The following is a 5,427-nucleotide window of genomic DNA, read 5'->3' as shown; positions in this document are numbered from 1 at the left end:
TTACATAACATACGAAGACACCAAATTTTCCATTACACTCAGTTGAAGGCTCAGGATTGAAGAGATCATGAAGAGAAGCTGAGGCTTAGCACAATGAAGAGAACCCAAGAGAGGCTATTAGTGAAAGTCGCAGAAGGGGCCCCAATGTTTTAAGAGACGCCAGTACCTTGGGATGACCACCAGGGACAGCAGCAGGTATGAAGAGGAGCCATCTGGAGCTTAGAAAGCTGTGTGCTGCAGAGAAGTGACCCAAGCCCTTTGGAAGAGCTCAGAAGGTCATGAGTGGATCCCAGACATTGGACATTGAGTTATTTACACTGTTGGAGTTTGGTTTTGCTTTGTTTGGACTGTGACTGTGTCCTGTGTCTTGAAGTAAGAAAGTATTTAACTTAATTTTGACCTAACAGAAACCCACAGGTGAGAGACTTTGAACTCTTGAAAGAGATATTGAGTTTTGGTTTTTGAGATATTAGAATTTTAAAGAGACTGGATATTTTAAAAGGACTGAGCTTTTAATGTGTTTAAATTTGTAAAGACTGTAGAAGTTTTAAAGTTATTAATGTTTTTAAGGTGAGATCTTGGGGCGCTGTCAAATGTGCTAGACATTTACACCAACTTGACACGAGCTAAACCCTGACTAAGACAGATAGCAAGGACTCACCATTAAGCACAAAAGTAACCTACAGGGCTGTAGATGGGTCACGCTGTCTCTGGCAGCTTTCCTCTTGCCCAAGTCCCCACCTGATATACCAATTCCACAGTTCTTTCAAGATCAGTTTGGTGTGGTGACAAATCAGAACTAAATTACCAAATAAATATAAAATTCTCTCATGTATCCAAGGAGTATTTGCTGCCTGCCTATGTTAGATCAAACATTTGCTAAGGCTTGAAGAGACAAGGGCTCAAGGGTTGTTGAGCAGGAGGAGCACACATCTGCAATCCCAGCACACGGGGGACAGACATAGGAGAATCAAGAGCTCAAGGTCAGCCTGGCTACATAAAGAGGCTCTGTCCAAAAAAAAAAGTGGGGGGGAGGAAGAAGCGGAAAGAGGGAGGAGGGGAGGAAAAAAGGAAGGAAAGGAAAGAAGAAAGGGAGGGGAGAGGAGCAAGATCTCGATTTCAGGTTTATGGGAGGAACAGGGATAAACGCTTGTGTTCAACCCAGAAAAATTAGAAAGGAAGCCCTTGGTCCAGTTTTCTGGGAGATGTCGGGACAGAAACTGAAAAAGCAGTAAAGCCAGCCAGGGAGAGCAGACAGCTGCAGCTGTAGTTATTCAAGCGTGAGGGAGGTGGAGCCAGATCACAGAAGACCTCCTTTTCAGCCACTGTGGAGGAGCAGCACTGTTTGTAGCCGGCCCCTAAAGAAAGGGGGTTTTGTTTGTTTGTTTGTTTGTTTGTTTACATTTGTGCTTAACGTGCGTCTGTGTCTGTGTGAGCCGCCTAATGCAGGTGCCAGAAACTGTTCTCTGTTTCTGAAACGGTTCTCTGTCCGAGGCAGCCAGCCCACAACTGCTGGGCCATCTCTTCTGCCCTAACATGCAAAGGTTTTATTTGTTAGTTTATTTATTTCTTGAGGTATCTCTATGTAGCCCTGGCTATTCAGGAACTCTCTATGTAGACCAGGTTGGACTCAGAGACCCACCTGCCTCTGCCTTCTGAATGCTGGGAATTAAAGAGGGGTGTTGGGATTCAGACCCAGGACAAGCGGCTGAGGTGCCCATTTAAGCAAACTAGACCTGGCCTCCAGGTTCTCCCAGCAACCCTCAGTCCTTACCTGTTACAGGGCATGACTAACATACCCAGCCCTCTGCCCTGAGCTTTCTAGCCCAGAGACTGGGTTTCTCCTCCCCCAGAAGCTCTTCTCTATCTAATCCAGACATTGCGAGAGCAGGGTGCAGTGACGCACGCCTGTAATCTCAGCACTCGCGAGGCAGAGGCAGGCGGATCTCTGTGAGTTCAAGGCCAGCCTGGCCTACAAAGCGAGTTCAGGACCACTGAGGCAACACAAGAAAAAAAAAAAAACCCTATCTTGAAAAAAAACAAACAAACAAAAAATGCAGACATTTTAGGTTCTCTCTCTCTCTGCATTCCTCTTCTCTCTCTGCCCTTCCCTGCTCCATAAATACTCAGCAACTGCTCCACCACTGAGCTTTCATCCCCACTCCACTTTTTAACTTCTAAAAGCATGTATTTATTTATTACAGTGTATATGTGCCCCCTATATTAGTTTATTTCCGCCATGCACATGCAGTACATGGAGGCCAGAGGGCATTGAATCCTCTAGGACTAACATTACAAATGGTTCTGAGGAGGCTGGCATGGGTGCCAGTAACCTCGTCTGGGTACTGAGAACAGAAGCCAGAACAACTGAACGAGCAGTATGCTTTCTCTTTCTCTTCTTTCGTTTTGTTTGTTATTTTTCGAGAAAGGTTTCTCTGTGTAGCCGTGGCTGTCCCAGAACTAGCTCTGTAGACCAGGCTGGCCTCAAACTCACAGAGGTTCACCTGCCTCTGCCTCCCAAATATACTACCACCATCCAGCTTGCTGAGCACGCTTCACCACAGAGCCATCTCTCCAGCCTCATCTCTCTCTCTCCCTTTTCCCCTTTAGTGCTGGAGATCAAATTAATTGCCTTTCAGAAAACTCATTAGAGCTGAGCAAGGGGAGGGGACTGAAATCCAGGAAACTCATTAGGTGCTTGTTTCATTAAGTAAAATGTGGTCCTGATGACAGTCTGAGTAACTGCTACTAGTCTGAATCCCATTAGGCCATTTGCCTCCGCAGCTCGATGAGGTAAACATAATAGGTATAACTTTCCGTATATGGACGGGGAACTCAAAGAAAAGAGAAGCCAAGTAATCGCTGCAAGTCACGCAGCAAACAGAGGCAGTGGAGAAAGGGTCAGCAGACTTGGGAAATAGTGACAGGACTGAACAATTATGCAATTGAAGAGTGTCACTGACTGGGGAGTGGGTGCGTCAAGGAGCAGGGGGCAAGGATACTATGCAAGTTTCCAACTGGACTATCTGGGCAGTGACTGCCTCGGGAACGGAAGAGAAGCCGTGGGATCCATGGGCTACTTGTCTAGTGTTTGATTTCAAGGTATCTGAATCCCCATCAGGAAGCGACTGCAAGGCAGCTGCAGAGGCTGTGGGGAAGCTCAAAGATAGAGCTGTGAAGGCATGACGTTGACCTCCACCGCAGCCAGATGCAGAACGAAGCAAAACTACCCTCGGAGATGTTGAAACCGATGCCGACTCTGAAAACAAGACAATTACAGTGAAACTGCCTACCTTGTCTTCCACTGCTTTTTACCTGCCGGTAGTTTCCAAGGATCCCTGTCTTCTCCCTCGATTCTGACAGGCCTGTGTACCATAATCCTGTCTTCACCTACAGAGTTAGTTGGGACTGCAGGTGTGTCACCAGGCCTGCTAACCAGTTTTCTTCTCATCTTGAAGCCCGACAGACACCCACCATACATCTAGTCCAAGAGGGTTTTTAAAAAAGAAATTATTTAAAAGTATGTGTTCATGTGTGTGTTGTATGCATCCGTGTCCACGAGTGTGTGTAGGTATGTGCACACGAGTGAGTACAGGTGCTCTTGAGGGCCCCACAGAGTTTTAACAAAAGCGTCTTGAGGGCCCATTTCCTCCAGGGTGTGGAAGCTCTGGCTAGCAACCTCGACTTCTGACACACCAGGGAACCGGTTAACCAATCGTCATTTCTGTGTCCTCCCTGAAGCCCTAGCAGCCTGGAAACAGCTCTGTGCGCCCTTTGCACCCATACCCTGCTAGGAGACAGCTCACCCTGGAGCACGTTCGATTCACCAGAAATGCTGGAGGAAAAGTAACATCCCAAATATGGTAGGTGGGAATGAACATTTCCCTTTAACTCCTTTCCAGCATCCAGCCAAGATGCTGTCCTGGGGTTTGTTTAGAACTGAGGATCAAATCCAGGGTCTCCCACGCCAAGCACCCCTCGTACTGCTGATGGCATCCCTGCGCAACATAATTGTTTTTTCGGTTTTGTTTTGTTTTTTTGAGACAAGGTTCTGTGTAGACTTGGCTGTCCTAAAACTCATTCTGCAGAGCAAACTGGCCTGGAATTCAGCAATCCACCTCCCTCGCCTCCTGAATGCTGGGATTTTAGTGTGTGCCACTACCAACCAGCTTTTTTTTTTTTTACCCAGGAAGTCTTTCTGAGACTGAAGCACTGTGCATGGATTGGACCTAGGCCTTCTACACATTTGTAGCGGATGGGATCAGGGGCTGTCTCTAACAAGGACTCTGTGGCATGCTTTTTGATCACTTCCCCCTGGCAGGGCTGCCTGGCCAGACCACTGGGAAAAAGGATGTGCTCAGTCTTGATGTGGACGTGATGTGTTGGAACGGGGTAGTAGGGGAGGGGGGAAAAGGGAAGGAGGGTAGGACCAGGAGGAGAGAAGGGAGGGGCTACGATTGGGATGTAAATTGAATATATTAATTACAAAAAAAAAAAAAAAAAAAAAGAATGGGCCAGACTCAGTGGCGCACACCTGTAATCCCAGCACTCTAGAAGGCAGAGGCAAGTGATCTCTGCGGGTTCAAGGCCAGGAGAGTCCAGGAGAGCCAAGGCTACACAAAGAAATCCTGTCTTGAAAAACAAAAAAACTACGAAATAGAAAAAAAAATCACACATTATTTTTATATGTATGATGACTATTTTGCCTGTATACGTTTATCCACCACAAAACCAGGTACCAGAAGAGGGCATCAGATATCCTAGCACTGGAGTTATAGATGGTTTTGAAGTACCATAGGGGTGTGTTAGAAATCAAAGCCAGGTGCTCTAAAGCAGCAGCCGGTGCTCTTAACCACCGAGCCACTTGAGTCTTATTTTAAAGATTTATTTATTTGAGTGCTCTGCCTGCATGTACACCTGCATGCCAGAAGAGGGCATCAGATCTCATTATAGATGTGGGTGCTGGGAAATGAACCCAGGACCTTTGGGAAGAGCAGACACTGAGCCATCTCTCCAGCCTCAAGTCTAAGGCCTCTCCCAAGAGGCTGGGACACAGGCCTATGCCACCATCCCCAGCACGACACAGCTTAGGTGCATTTGTTTCGGCTGTGATGGGTGGGGAGCAACATGTGGGAATCTCTTCTGTCACATGGGTCCAGGGATCAAACTCAGGTTGCCACATTTGGAGGCAGGCACCTCCTCTTCCCTTTGAGCCACCTTGCTTCATAGATTAAAAATCATTTCTTTGCTGAGTCTTGGCTATAGTATATATATACTTTTGCTTGCATAGCTGTAGTCCCCCAAATACAAAGACATAAAACACTTTTTCCCACTACCTCTGTTCAGGCTGATCTGCCACTAAAAACAGTACAAGTTACAAAAATAAATAAATAAATAAATAAATAAATAAATAAATAAATAAATAAA

The sequence above is a fragment of the Psammomys obesus genome, unplaced genomic scaffold, assembly GCF_907164565.1.
Source record: "Psammomys obesus unplaced genomic scaffold, mPsaObe1.curated_primary_1811, whole genome shotgun sequence".
NCBI classification, from domain to species: domain Eukaryota; kingdom Metazoa; phylum Chordata; class Mammalia; order Rodentia; family Muridae; genus Psammomys; species Psammomys obesus.
This window is presented reverse-complemented; position numbering follows the sequence as displayed.